The sequence below is a fragment of the Scyliorhinus torazame genome, chromosome 5, assembly GCF_047496885.1.
Source record: "Scyliorhinus torazame isolate Kashiwa2021f chromosome 5, sScyTor2.1, whole genome shotgun sequence".
NCBI classification, from domain to species: Eukaryota; Metazoa; Chordata; class Chondrichthyes; order Carcharhiniformes; family Scyliorhinidae; genus Scyliorhinus; species Scyliorhinus torazame.
In genome coordinates, this window is record NC_092711.1 from 182524097 (window position 1) to 182540570 (window position 16474).

Sequence of the window (16474 nt, forward strand, 5' to 3'; positions counted from 1 at the left end):
AAGGTTCGGGACACAACGGATGGGCTGGGTAACCTTCTGGAAAAGGAGGGTGAACAACCAAAGGAACCATGAACATAGAGAGGGACAGTTTCATGGTGTTGCAGGGCCAGTTTCAGGAGTTAGGGAATAGGATGAAATGTAGGGCCTCCAGAGTAGCAATCTCTAAACTGTACCTGTGCCACGAACTTTACCATTTAGGCACAGTCAGGTCAGCGGGATAATTGCGTGGGTATAGTGATGGTGTCGTGGGAAGGGGCGTCGATCGTTGGGTGATTGTGAAAAAGAGAAAGTTGTTTCGAAGAATTGGGCTTCATCTGAACCGAAATGTAACCAATCTTCTCGCTGAGAGAGATAACAGTGTCGTGGGGGGTGCATTTAAACATGTTACACAATGGGGTGGGGGGGGGGGGTGGCTGCGGGATGACAAATGGACTTCGTTATAGAAGTATCACAAAGGTCAAAACAGAGAAGATGTGGAATGGGGAAAAGGTAGTGAGGGACAACTTTAGTGTTGCCAGTGAACAAAGAGGTGGTCGCCTCCAAAAGCAAGAGATAAGGGCAGCGTTAAATTGTATGTATGTAAATACACGGAATATTGTGAACATAATTGTGCAGCTGGAATCAGACATTGCATTGGGGGCATATGACATTGTAGCATTGACATGAATGTGGCTCTAGCCAGAGCAGGATTGACTGTAGAACATCATCGGTTAGAATATTTTTAGGAGGAAGAGTAGGGTGGGCAAAAAGGGAGGCGAAGTAGCATTCTTGGATAAAAGTAGTATCAGAGACCCTCAACACGATGCAGTTTGTGAATTTGAATCGATAAGATTGGAGGTGAGAAACAGGAAGGGGGTAGGGGCCTTGTTTGGTGTTTCTCTTGTACGTCCAAATAGTGGGGAGGGTTTGGAAGGGAGCATTTGTCGGAACATTATGTAATCTTGAAGATCGTGTAGGGTTGTTGTAGTTCAGGATTTCTATTACCCTCAGATAGATTACGAAAGGAGGAGAGCATGGAGCACTGAACGGTAGAAATTCCTGCAGTCTATGCATGAGAAATCTATGGTACAGTGCATTTCTAGTCCTACCAGGGAGCAAGCTGTGCTGGATGTGGTCTGAGGAAATGTAGAATGGCAGGTGGAGAATGTCAAATTGGGGGAGTCGGTGGAACGTAGCGATCATAACATTATAGAATTCAATATTAAGTTGGAACAGGATAAAAGTCAGTCACGGGTTAAGATACCAGACTGGAAAAGGGAACCTTTTGGGGTCTAAAAGTTGAACTGGAGTAGTTTGATTTGAAGCGCATTTAGGTGGATAAAACGGTGGATGGAAAATTAGCAACTTTCAGAAGAGAGTTGAATCGCGTGCAAACTAGGTACGTACCGATGAGAAATAAATACGGGGTTTCCAAACCTAGAGTACCCTGGATGACTCAGGATATTGATGATGAAATAAGGAATACAGGCCCGGATAGGATGTCGTATATTGCTGAGACGGGTAAAGGAGCATATTGTGGAGACGTTGATAAAACATTTCCAGGCCACTCTGAGTACAGGTTTAGTCGCGGGGAATGGAAGATTGCATGTGTGACTCTTTGTTTAAGGAAGGGGCAAAGAATATCCCAGGGAACTACAAACCTATTAGCTCGACATAGATACAGGGAAAACAGATGGAGGCTTTAAACGGGATGAGATAAATAGTTACTTGGGGTAAATATGCTAATGCTTGACATCCAACATGGTTTTTTTAAGAGCAGGTCATCTCTGGCAAATTTAATTGAGTTACTTGACGAGGTGACACAAGCAGTTGGTGAGGGTCGTGCCGGGGATGTTGTATACTTGCACTTTCAGAAAACATTTTATACGTTGCCACGTTGCCACATAGAACATACAGTGCAGAAGGAGTCCACTCAGCCCGTCGAGTCTGCACCAACCCACTTAAGCCCTTACTTCCACCCTATCCCCGGAACGCAATAACCCCTCCTAAACCTTTTCGTCACTAAGGGACATTTATCATGGCCAATCCACCTAACCTGCACTTCTTTGGACTGTGGGAGTAAACCGCAGCACCCGAAGGAAACCCATGCAGGTACGGGGAGCACGTGCAGACTCCACACAGTTAGTGACCCAGGGAATCGAACCTGGGACCCTAGTGCTGGGAAGCCACAGTCCTAGTCACTTGTGCTACCGTGCTGTCCTGCCACATGGCAGGTTTGTTCGCATATCCAAATTGTGTGGGATTGATGGGTCCTCGGCAGCATGTATTAGAAGTTGGCTAAGATGTAGGAGTCAAGAGGGTAGATACAAGTGGCCATGTCTCAAAGTGGAGCCGATTTGAAATTGGTTTTCCCAGGGGGCTCAGTGCTGATCCCTTGTTTTTTCTGATTTATATTAAACATATTAGAAATGGATGTTGAGGCAAAATGTCTAAACGTGCAGGTGACACTAAGCTAGGAAGAATAGTGAATTGTGAGGATGACGCTGGGTGACTTCAGAGGAAATAAGTCTTATAGGATCCTTGCGTTTATAAATAGAGGCAAGGAGTATAAAAGCAAGGTAGTGATGCTACACCTCTACACATCATCGGTAAGACAACAACTGGAGTATTGTGTTCAGATCTGGGTATCTTATTTAAGGAAGGATGAGAAATCCGTGGGTGCATGCAGAGGAATTTTATTAGAATACCAGGAATGATGAACTTCAGATGCGAAGAAGGATTGGTAAACTTGGGCTTTCTCACCTTGGTGCAAAGAAGATTAAGCGATGCATTTATGTTCAAGATTACGAGGTGTTCAATATTATGAATACCTTTGATAACAGAACAAAGGATATTTTGCTTCCACTAGTCGGTATGTCAGAGACTACGGGTCACAGTTCCAAGATGGTCAGCAAAGAGTTAAGGGTGAGATGAGGAGAAACATATTTACTCAGGGATTTGTTGGGGTTTGGAATGCGTTGTCAGGGTGATTGGCTGAGACGCATTCCATACGATGTTTTATAAAGCTGGATATATATTTGAAACTTATTAATTTAGAGGGCTACGGAAATAGGGACCGTGAATGGGCCTAGCTAGTTAGCTCTTTTCGTATCAGGTGAAGACACGATGAGCCGAATGGCCCCCTTCTATGCTGCAAACAACAAAACAGCTTGAAGTGAAATTCAGAAGTTTGCACCGACGGACGGAGCTGACACTTAGATGCACAAGGGATGTGCAGTAACAGGTGGCAGTGAATATTCTGTTTCACGTGAAGTGTGATGGACCGGGAGAGGAGATGACACTGGAGGCAACAAGAAACGGGGTATGAAAGGTGGGGAAATTATTCTCTTTCCCCTGGACTGTACGAAACATTAACTGGAGCTGGCACTAACACAGGAAACCAGGTGGCAAGTGTACTAAGAAATCCGGGGTGACAATCCTCTTTTACCTGGACTGTATAGGGGTGGACATGACAAAGTCAGACAGACAACGTGTGTTATCAGATGGGAGTGACAATTCTCCGTAATGCGCAGTGTATTTAACATGGATAGGAGCTGAGTCTGAGAAACCTCAGACATACAGTAGCCGATCAGAGTGAATATTGCTCTTCTACTTGCAGTGTGCAGGACATGGGCAGAAGTTGACAGGATGCACACAAGGCAACAATTTTTTTAATGAAGCTTTTGCATTTATGAAGTCTAAGGAATGTTCACTGGTGCCTCACACAGAAACGGATGATTCTTAGCTAATGCTAAAATCATGGATAAATAACCAATTGTTTAGCCAAAGAGCGATTTTAGAAGTGTTCTGGGTGGGGAAACGGGATGAAAGAAAAAAATGAAAATCGCTTATTGTCACAAGTAGGCTTCAAATGAAGTTACTGTGAAAAGCCCCTGGTCACCACATTCCGGCGCCTGTTCGGGGAGGCTGGTACTGGAATTGAACCATGCTGCTGGCCTGCCTTCAAAGCCAGTGATTTAGCCCTGTGCTAAACAGCCATATTGTTGACACTTTGAGGTTTCGGGAGGATTTCCAGCGTTAGACATCAGATCGGCGAGGGCATGGCCACCAACCATGAATCAATCAATATTGGGGATATTTAATTTCTCGGAATGAAAGGAAAACATGTATTGGAGGCAGGTTTGGAGAATGGCGTAACTGGGGAATAGGGAGACAGAGTCAGTACTAAACGTCTACAATGTCAAGAAGCGTTTCTTAAATTTAGTCTTGAAAAAATTCAGTCCACTGTTTTAATTTGCGATTCCAACCCTAGTCCGAGACTCTGCCATGGCCGAGCAATATTCTCTCGATACGTGCTCTCAGTTTCCATTATTATTTTGAAAACTTTGAATACACCACCTGCTGTCTTAAAATGTCACTCCTCTTGTTTCATAATCCCGCAATTTCCCACTTGGCGCACCGCGAGATATTGTTGAACATCCATTACTTCCAGATTGTCACCATTATGACTGAATCTGCATATTTTATTTTTAGTTAAAGAACTCACATTTTGCTGCAACGACATCCATATTTCACCATTTTTCCATTGATTTCAGACACTCAAATTTCGTTTTAATCTTACACCTCCGTGACACAGCTGGCAATGCTGTCTAGCTGTATCTCAATGACAAAGTTGTGACAATGTACATCACGATATAAAAGAGTTCATAAATAGAGCAAAACGCAAACTCCCATTGACACGCTCACGTAAGCGTACTCACATCAGTTTTACGGGAGGCAGTGAGGAGTTGTGTTTGGGGCGTAGGTGAACCATTCCATCCTTCAATTTATTATTTGTCGACATGCAATAATAGAAAAGACAGAATTCAAATTCACAATAACACGTCTGAAACTCACCCGTGTTTCCAGTGCAATATAGAAAATATGTATATCCTCGGGCAGAATATGTCTTCATTCATTTTATCAGAAGTTCTGGCATATTCCATTCTGTATTTGATGATTTCTCTAACGGAATTGTGCGTGCATTTCAAGACTCAGAGCGGCAGGAACTCTTGAGCGATATCATTCTCTTGGCGAATTTCCAGTGTGTTGCTACTGCAAATAGCATATTCCAATTATCGCTTTTTTAATCGATAAAATCGTGCACCTCAAATTAAACAACTATACATCATGTCTGTGCACTGCGAACCTTTTCGTTTGCAACGCAGGAATGTTAGTTCTTTTTTCAAAATTGCCAAATACAATAGATCATATACCTTCAGTTTGAGGCAAGAAAATTAGGCCTTTTTTGGATTACAGATTTCTGTAAACGTGTATCCTCTTGTAACATTGAAGTAGTTTACTCGCCGTCAGAAACATAGAAGGCTTAATGTACATTGTATGGGTCAAGTTGGAAGATATCTGACAATATTGCTGTTAAAGTACTACGAGGCATCTTGAACTTTATCGAAGTATCTTTGATTCATCATCTCTGCATACATCCCTGCCTTTCTAGTCAGGTCCCAGAAATAACAAGTAAAATATTCCACCTCACATCGGCCCTGCGTCATTTCACTGAAACAGACAATTTTCTCAAAAAAACATCTATTAAATGTTTTGGATTGCAAAGGGCAATCCCTTGGCCAACATTAACGTTCAATTCGGCGAGCAAGCACGCTGGCGCACTGGTGAGCATTGCTGCCTCACGGCGCCGAGATTCCAGGCTCGATCCTGGCTCTGGATCACCGTACGTGTGAAGTTTGCACATTCTCGCCATGTTTGCATGGGTTTCGCTCCCACAACCCAAAAGATGTGCAGGGTAGGTGGATTGGCCATGCTAAATTGCCACTTAATTGGAAAAATTAATTGGGTATTCTTAAGTTTTTATTTAAATCGTTTAATTCGGCGGAGTAAAAATGCAACACCCCAAGATTTAGTTGCAAGGAATGGACCTGGGAAGGTGGAATTGGAACGAAGGGAAGAGATTATGCTGATAGAATTAACCAATAAGATCTCGATTTGTTTCAGTAAATAATCAAGTTATTATTGGATCAAATGTTTTCCGTTGGCAACTACTATTCTATCGACGTCAACTGGAAAGATCAACTCAATGACAAATAAACACAGAAGTAAAGTCGCCATTTCGTAGATGATCGTAGGCTGCTTTCCCCTTTGGGAGATCTGACTGGTGGAGATTGAAACTGGGGATCACCAAACCTCAAACTAGAGTAAGGTTGAGAACGCGGGGCCTTCATGAATGAACTCAGGCGATATGAAATGACAAATAAGCCTCAAGACAAAGTTAATGAGAATAACGAACAATTATAATCGCACAAATCTTGATTCACTGAGATGCCAAGAATTGTGGAAATGGGAGGATGTTAAGTAACGAAGCTTGCCCCAACTGCTGAGAGCTCAAAGCTGGACAGATCCGAGCGGAACCAACAAAGTTCAGGGGCTGAATTTTTAAAAAAATGATGTTGGGAAAGGAAAGAGGTACATCTGAAATTCAAACTCAGCAATACAGTTGTTTACTGATCACGTAACAAGCGGAAGTGTAACCAAAAAACGGTTTTGGAACCAAAAAGTGAACTTGTGCATTGAGAGAAAAACGTCACCTACGTCCAGAGGATTTAGACAGACTTTGCTTCTCAGTACCTCTCCCAGTCTTTGTCTCTCTATTTCACTCTTTTTCACGCTCTCTATCTGTGTCATCTGCTTGTCTCCTCATCTCTACACCACTCTAGCTGGGATCGTGTTTACAAAATTCCACAAACATCTTTGAGACATGAGAAGTATCTTCGCAGTGGGAATTGAAAAGTTGCTGACAGAGCTGAATTCTCGTTGACATAACGTTATGACTATAAATGTGTCAGAGCCACAGTTATGGAGACACAGACGATGGTGTTATTATATGGCAGGTATGCCATGTAGGTATGGATTAAGTATGCACATATGTATACATATGGAGTTGGGTGGCGGCCATCTGGAGTTGCCAGTGGTGAAGTTGGCCGGTGTTGTAACCCCAATGGAGATCCCAGGATTAGGACCACACGATTTCCCAGAACTTCCCAGGAACTGGAACTGTCCCTCGAAGGGGGCGGAGCTTCCCCTTAACAGTGAGAGCCCCAGCTCCCAATGAAAATTCTGGCCTGGGTGAAAGTCGGAAAGGAGACACGTTTTGATCTGTATCGTAATCAACCGTCTTCTTGTTAATTTCTATCTGTTATTTATGCGTCCGGCTTACTGAAGCGACGAGGATTGAGTGGAACAACCATCGATAGCGTTGTTACGCGTCAGGTCCACCTTGTCTAGACTTCGGGAGGTCTTTCTATTGTCATTTTTGACTTTCGCACATCTAAAATCTCTACATTACCTCTTTGTTCATGATCCCATTGCATTAATACCTATCATAAAATGGGTAATACAAATAATAATCCAGGTTAACCTCCCCCACGTGCCTAAACCTCCGGACATTTCTTCGTCAACTAATAACAAACGTTGATCACTGTTATCAGCCTTCAGTCACAACATTAAATTCTAATCCATACTTCCATTCCAGCTATCATCCGATGTGGTTCGATTTTGGTAAACGTCAGTTACGTGAAAATACAACAATAACATTTTAAAAGGATTTACAATCTGCGAAAGGTAGGACAGGAAATAAAATAAGTAGAAGTAACCAATAGAACAGAACCCATGGATTTATTTCCGTCCATCAAATCTGTGTTTGCCCTCGTGGTCTATAACACCTATCCCAAACTCTGCACATTTCCCGTAGCCCTGTGTTGCTCGCTTTCACACTAATCAATTTCCACTGTACAATGTACGATGGAATTCATATCCACCATCCCATGAGACAGTACATTCGAAATGCAAACAAATCACTCTGAATCTTTGTTTCTTATGGCAATCGGTTTCAATCTGTGCCCGCTGCACATGAAGGAAGAAACAGACCATATTATCAAGGAAAATTAGAATGGCCAAGAAATATAGGCCTGGCCACCTGACGTCAATGTCCCGTGAAGTAATGTACAAATAATGTATTTGTGCCCTGCTTATTGACGCTTCAGCCATTGGAAACTATTCCTCCCAATTTAATTTGTCTTACCCTGCTTTCTGGTAAACACCATTATCAAATAACCTATTTACCTTCTCACCTCTTCATTTTCTCTGTTCATTAAAAAGAGGTCCAGCTTCCAAATCTATTCAGCTCACCATAGAATGTCTGCTCGCTGGAACATTAGTATGCTACTAATTCTGGAGCATCTCTAAACTCTTCACATCATCCCTCACGGAAAGAGCTAAACGTTAGGCACAATGCTCCAAGTTGGATAAATCTAAACGTTTACACATGTTCTGCATAACTTCCTTTCATCTGAACTCTGTGCTCTGTTTGCACGTGCACGTCCAGCCTTCCATGTACACCATTGAAAGCTTTGGCAACCTGCTCTGTTCTCTTATGGTCGAGTGAGGGGACCATGGTTGACGAGAGGTTGAATGTTTTGTTCGAGGAAGAAGGAAACTTATGTAAGGCTGAGGAAACAAGGATCAGACAGGGCGCTGGAGGGATACAAGATAGCCAGGAGGGAACTTAAGAAAGTGCTAAGAGAGGGCGTGAAAAATCTTTGGCGGGTAGGATCAAGGAAAACCCCAAGGCCTTTTACACAGATGTGAGAAATATGAGAATCACTAAAGCGAGGGTAGGTCCGATCAAGGACAGTAGCGGGAGATTATGTATTGTATCTGAAGAGATAGGAGAGGTCTTGAACGAGTACTTTTCTGCAGTATTTTCGAATGAGAGAGGCCATTTTGTTGGAAAGGACAGCGTGAAACAGATTGGTAAGCTCGAGGCGATACTTGTTAGGAAGGAAGATGTGTTGGGCATTTTTATAAACTTGAGGATAGACAAGTCCCCCGGGCCTGATGGCATATATCCAAGCATTCTTTGGGAAGCAAGAGATGAAATTGCAGAGCCGTTGGCAATGATCTTTTCGTCCTCACTGTCAACAGGGGTGGTACCAGGGGATTGGAGAGTGGCGAATGTCGTGCCACTGGTCAAAAATGTAAACAGGGATAATCCTGGGAATTACAGACCAGTTAGTCTTACTTCGGTGGTAGACAAAGTAATGGAAAGGGTACTGAGAGATAGGATTTCTGAGTATCTGGAAAGACACTGCTTGATTAGGGAGAGTCAGCACGGATTTGTGAGGGGTAGGTATTGCCTCACGAGTCTTATTGAACTCTTTGAGGAGGTGACCAAGCACGTGGATGTAGGTATAGCTGTGGATGTAGTGTACATGGATTTCAGTACGTCATTTGATAAAGTTCCCCATGGTAGGCTTATGCAGAATATAAGGAGGCATGGGATAGTGAGAAAATTGGCCAGTTGGATAAGGAACTGGCTAACCGATAGAAGTCAGAGAGTGGTGGTGGATGGCAAATATTCAGCCTGGAGCCCATTTGCCAGTGGCGTACTGCAGCGATCAGTTCTGGGTCGTCTGCTGTGTGTGATTATCATTCATGACTTGGATAAAGGAGTTGAAGGATTGACCAGTAAATTGCAGATGGTATGAAGATTGGTGGAGTTGTGGATAGTGAGTAGGGCTGTTGCCGGCTGCAAAGTGACATAGATAAGATGCAGAGCTGGGCTGAGAAGTGGCAGATGGAGTTTAACCCTGAAAAGTGTGAGGTTGTCCATTTTGGAAGGACAAATATGAATGCGGCATACAGGGTTAACGGTAGGGTTCTTGGCAATGTGGAGGAGCAGAGAGATCTTGGGTCTATGTTCATAGATCTTTGAAAGTTGCCCCTCAAGTGGATCGAGGTGTGAAGAAGTCCTATGGTGTGCTAGCGTTCATTAGCAGAGGGATTGCATTTAAGAGCCGTGAGGTGATGATGCAGCTGTCCAAAACCTTGGTAAGGCCACATTTGGAGTGCTGTGTGCAGTTCTGGTCGCCTCATTTTAGGAAGGATGTGGAAGCTTTGGAAAAGGTGCAAAGGGGATTTACCAGGCTGTTGGCCGGAATGGGGAGTAGGTCTTACGAGGAAAGGTTGAGGGTGCTCGGCCTTTTCTCATTAGAACGGAGAAGGATGAGGGGAGACTTGATAGAGGTTTATAGGATGATCAGGGGAATAGATAGAGTAGACAGTCAGATACATTTTCCCCATGTAGAACATACCATTACAAGGGGACAGAAACTTAAGGTGAATGATGGAAGGTATAGGGGGGATGTCAGAGGTAGGTTATTTACCCAGAGAGTAGTGGGGCATGGAATGCACTGCCTGTGGAAGGCGTTGAGTCGGAAGCATTAGAGAACCTTAAGCGGCTATTGGATAGGTTCATGGATTACGGTAGAATGATGGGGTGTAGATCAATTTGTACTTAATCTAGGACAAAAGTTTGGCACAGCATCGTGGTCCGAAGGGCCTGTTCTGTGCTGTACTATCAATCTTCTATGTTCTCTGATAAGAGTCTTCTGCGTACATTCTCAAGTCTCTATTTCACAAACCTCTATTTGGACCATCTAGTTGTTATTGCCTCTCAGCATTCACCAACTCCAAATCCAATAATCCGTTCCTATACCATTGAATATTATATAACTGAAGCCATTGGTTTACGTACCCTCTTTAAGCTTCGTTCCCCAGTTGTGAACTCTATACCTCTTCCTGATAATTGCCTCAACTGAATTAGACTGCTAAAGACTTTGTAACATAAATTCACAACGCCATTTAGCCCACGTATTTTGATCACCATAACATCTCCATGCCTTAGCACGCCGGCTTCGGGAACACTCCTCATCGCATTTGTTACGTGTAGACTTGACTATTCCAATGAAATTCTTGTGAGCTCCCACACCCCAACCTCAATCAACTTGACGTGACCCAATGCTATACGGTCCATGGCTGACATCGCAACACGTATTAGACCTTTCCCTGTCATACTTATGCTCACAAACTTACACTAGGACCGGGCAAGCGATGTGTGCCCTCGAGCTGATGCCTGCGTTAGATTGCATTTGTGGCGGGGTGAGGGGGTGGTGGTCGTGGGGGGATGGTATCCTTTCCCACACTGTTGGAATGACTTTTCCACATCTAAGATAAGCGTCCAGTCTACTGTATCGAGGAGAATGTGCATATACTGAGATTATGTGTGTAAGCGTATTTTTTGTATGTATATGGAGGGAGTGTCAGTGCGAAACTGGAGGTGGTGTCCTATGCACTGTCTCGCCACAGAGACAGTGCGCATATGCAGAGTGCCAGTCTTATTGCATGCGTATGTATGGGTCAGCCCCACATGAAGGGAACTATGCTGTTTCATGTTTCCTTTTGGATGTGTACACAATTTGACATTCAGTGTCTGTATGCCTGGCGTTTGCACTGGGTGAAGCATCAATTCGGCTTTATCGTTTCCCACTTGGTTGACAAAATAAATCCCGGCCCTCTTACACGATAGCCTGGCCATAGTCATCACATGTTCCCCTGAAAGTTGTTGGGTTAATGGAGGAGGGATTGTGACGTTGTTCACGACGGTGATATTACAGTGTAGGCTAGAGAAATTCGACTCCCTTAAGACAGGACACGGGGATTGCTAATGAGGCAAACAACACGATAAAACCGACGGTTTTCAAACATTCTATAACAGAAATGTTGCATTTACAAGTGCTTAACATCTGGAGGTTAGTTGACTAAAGAGTTTGAAGCTCTGAGGGAAACAATGGTGGCCAGCAATAAAATAAATGTGTTTAGAATCATCTCATGCAGAAAGAGGGTGTATCATTTTGCCTGCTGTTACATTTCTTCACTGGAAGGCTCCATCATTATTTCATCTAAAAAATTACATTCCCAACCTCATCTCATTAGGAAAAAGGAGGAGCGATTCCATCAATCCGCAAAGGTTTACGCACCATCATAAGATCATAAGAAGTGATCTGTCAAATAGAATCGAATAGAATAGAATCACTACGAAGCAAAAGGAGGGCATTTGTTCCAGCGAGTGTTCACCTGCCCCCCGAAAGTCTTGGCCCACTACCACGCTCTATCCACTTAGAGGCAATTGATCATGGCCAATCAATCTATCTGCACACATTTTCACGTGTTGAAGAAAACCGAAGCACCCGAAGGAACCCAGCGCAGTCACGGGGAGAATGTACAAACTCCACACAGTCAGTCACCCGAGGACTGATTTGAAGGCGGGTCCCCGCCGTTGTGAGGCAAGAATGCTAACCACTATCCAACCGTCTCACACTGCGAGTAATATGAGTTCAAGTAAACGTTCTGGATTTCATGCTTACTAATATGTATGTTGGTATGTTTGAGCAATGAGTATCTGTTTTTGTTTTCCATTTCAGGGAAAGCAATATGTATGCTAATTCTTTCATTTGCTTTTGGAATTTAAAGTCTCGTCTCTTTAGTATCTGCTCTTTAGATATACAGCACGAGAGGGATGTAACTCTTATTTTCAGAAATGCCTCTTGTTTCCGTTAATAGAGAAGTGTGGAAGGTAGAATATGCCATGCGTCTCCCGTTTGTCTATTACACCTTCAGCTCCAGGGCGACACGCCGACGCAGTGTTTAGCACTGCTGCTTCACTGCGCTGAACACCGGGATTCGATCGGGGCCCAGGGTCACTGTCCATGTCAAGTTTGCACATTATCACCGTGTCTCCAAACGCCTCACTCCCACAGCCACGCTAAACTGCCCATTAATTGGAAAGATGAAAACTTGGGAACTTCAAATTTATCAAAAAATATATCGCACCTTCATCACAACAAGAGCAGGGGTTTCCTGTACGACCTGCAGTTGCACACCTTCCACCTCCTTTGCCTCGCCCGCCGTCAGGACACGCCTTGGCGTGCCTCGTTGCCATCCGGCGGCGGAGGTCCCTAGTGGCGGGTCCCTCTACGGAGGTGTCCTCCCCATAAAATTCGGGGATCTGAGGTGGAGGGTGTTGCACATGGCAGTGCCGTGCAATCGCAAGGTTCACCACTTCAGGGCTCTGCCAGAGACCTGCTTCTTTTGCGGCCTGGTGGAGACCGTGAAGCACGTTTATGTTGTTTGTCCTAGACTGCATTCCGTTTTTGCTTTCTTGACGACGTTGTTGTTGAGGTTTTCTTTGCACTTCAGCCACACGCTCCTGATCTACGGGCACCCGGTGCAGAGGGAGCGAGGAAAGCGAAGGGTCTTCTCGTGAACCTGCTCCTGGACCTGGCCAGACTTGCCATTAGTAGGTCCAGGGAGCGGGCGACCTACGGGGTCGTTCGGCCCGACTGACTGCCCTCTTCCGCGGTCTTATTCGCGGCCGAGTGTCCCTGGAGAGGGGAAATGCGGTGTCCACGGGCACACTCGAAACATGCTGTGCTCGGTGGGCACCGCAGGGGTTGGATTGCCTTATCGACCCCGATTTTCACACTTTAATTGGACGGGTTTTTGATAAGTTTTTGTTCCTTTTATCGTTCTTTTTGGGCTGTGCTCTACTCGCTGTTTTGGGGCACTCCCCACGTTTTGCTTTATCCATCTGTTACCTTGTGTTCTTTTTGCTTGGTTGTTTTTACACCCAGCATCACGCCAATGTCAGTGGCGGATGCTGGCCCAATCCTGCACGCGTAAATAAGCGTTCAGGTCATAAAAAAAAAAAGTAACATCAAATTACAGTGGTGCGACCTTATAAAAGGACAAGCTTCCAATGATACCTGCTTCTCTATCACCCCTATCATCTCTTTGCTCCTAAATTCAACCCCGGCTCCAACATCACCTCTGATTCCAGCGTCCGCCCTTTCCTCATCCCTTCAAACTTTGGTTATTGAATCACTCCTGTCTGCCACTCTATGATTGTCTATCCAAACATTTCCATGCATCAGTGAATACAGCAACACATTTCAAAGTAGAAAGTCGGTAAAAAAAATCGTTTTTTTCCCCCAGCATGATTTGTAATTTCCTTGTTTCTTCCCCTTCTTCACAGTTAACTTACTGACGATTTTGATACTCTCAGGAAAAAACTGTGGTCTTTCCAAATGTGTCACACGTTACCTGGTTGCCATGGCAGTGGCTGATCTCCTGGTCATTATCCTCGACTTGATATTGAGACATATTCCAATTGTTTTTGAGGAACAGTTTGTTTTCCGGAAGTCAATTCCCGTGTGCAATATCCATGCCTCCGTCCTTTATGCTGTCACTGACTGTTCTGTCTGGTTCACGGTAACTTTCACCTCTGATCGATTTGTGGCCATTTGTTGCCCGAAGCTGAAACATAAATACTGCAGCAAGAAAATGGCGGCCATAGTTCTGGGATCAGTGGCTGCGTTGAGCTTTGTAAAGAACATTTTCTGGTATTTTCTGTTAGAAGGTCGGTATTTGTCATACAACGAACCGTGGTTTTGTTATTTCTCATGGGCTGTTCTAAAATCTCCGGTCTGGGCAGCAATTCAGGTCCTCCACTATATCATAAACCCATGTGTCCCATTTTTAGTGATTCTGCTGCTCAATGTTTTCACTGTCAGAAATATTTTACAGACCAGCAGAAATCGCAGGAGACTCCGAACACGCAACAGTGAACAAGATTCAAAAGACCCAGAGATGGAGAGTCGGAAAAAATCCATCATTTTACTATATGTTATTTCAGCCAATTTCATACTGTTATGGTCAATGTTAATGCTTTACTCTATATGGCAGCGGATGAAGTGGGTGGGGATTAAATTATTTGAATTAGAGTCATATGTTCAGGAAATAGGTTTCATGCTACAGCTGCTGAGTTGCTGCACAAACACAGCGATTTATGCTGTGACTCAGACGAAGTTCAGAGAGCAGTTGAAGAATGTGCTGAAACATCCCATCACTTCAATTTCTCGATCATGAGACGAACAGAATAGCGAGGCTTTTCGAGGATTTTCTCATTTTATTTCGTATTTGCCATGGATGAAGTGACTTATCTATGCGTGAACTGATTACTTTACAGTTTTGAAAGATTCATAATTTCTACTGGGGTGGCATATGTCTCTGTTCGGAACCAAATCACTTTGGGTTTCCTTCATCATCTCATGTTATTTTACATTCCATCGTGGGATCGGCTTCCCACTGTCCATTTGGGGTGGAAATGTGACTGTGACCGATGCAGTCTAGTTTCCTTCATACAAAACGGACAAAGAAACGCCCAGTATCTCTCCTCCAGGTTTACACGGCAATTGTGCATCAAAATGGCCCGCCTCACCAATTGGGCAACAAAACCATCCACTAGCATCACTTCCCTCCAATCCATTGGCAAATACTCAAAATGTCTCTTCTTCACACCGATTGGTCAAAAGGTGGGCTACAATTCCCACAGTCGACATAAACGGAGGGACCTGGTGAGAAATCGAGATCAAAGAGAGGGAGCGAGGACACAAACTGAAACGTGACTCACAGATTAGGACAGGGCTATCGGACCACCCGCATCAAGGCACCATGCCATTAACAATCAGGTTTCAAGGGAGTGGGGCTACAATTCAATTATCGTGGGATGGGGTGGTTAAAGAGGAAATGTAGGACCCACGGATCGCCGTCGCTGATAGATCCTGAGATAGATAATGGCAAAGACAGACACGGAGAGAGAGACACAAAAGGAGAGACGGTGATCCACAGAGATAGAAAGACAAATAAGATACAGAGAGAGGGCGCGAGAAAGTCTGTTATAGAGACACAGAGTAAAGGTCCCTCTAGCTTGTCCTCATCAAGCACGGGGTTATATACGACGTACGTGTCTCGTTACAGTTGCCCCATCAAAAACTCACAGGACAGGTACAGCACGGGGAAAGATACAGAGTTAATCTCCCTCTACACTTTTCGAATTCAACACACCGAGTACATGCATGGAACGGGGTTAGGGACAGAGAACAAAATCAGCTCAAGGCTGTTGAATAAGCACTAAAATGGAGACATAGCATGGTGTAAGATACAGAGTAAATCTCCCTCTACAGTTTCTGCAACCAACACTCTCACGACACGTGCATCACGGGTTTCGATGGAGAATTAATTTCGGCATAAAATGTCTCCAGCAAACATTCCTCGAAATCAACTGCATAGCATTCGATAAAACTCCCTCTACACCATCTCCATCACACTTTCATGGGCATGCTTTGCTGGGTTAGTTCGAATAAAGCTATTTTGTTACTCTCTCACCAAGCACCGATATTGTGCCCGAGGAGTAACTGTACGGATGTGGACTGGGAACGGATAATTGAAATACATCAGTGTAACAGTAGAATTATTGGGGGTTCAAACATATAGATTCAACGCAAACTGTTATCCCTTTGTACAAATCACAGACCGTCATCGTGCTGATGAAGACACCAATAAAATGACCTACATTGTGCGTTGGAATTCGAGTAAGGCATGAAAGAGAATCTTGCTGATAATATCTGAGATAATCGGCAGGTTTAGAGAGGTAAAAGTTAGAAACAGGCAGGTAGAGACAATTCACCTTACTGCTAAAAGGAGATTTGATAGAGAGAAAATCATCAAAGTTAACTCAAGAGGGACGGTTATTAAAAGTAACTTTCCACACCTTCAGAATATGTACTGA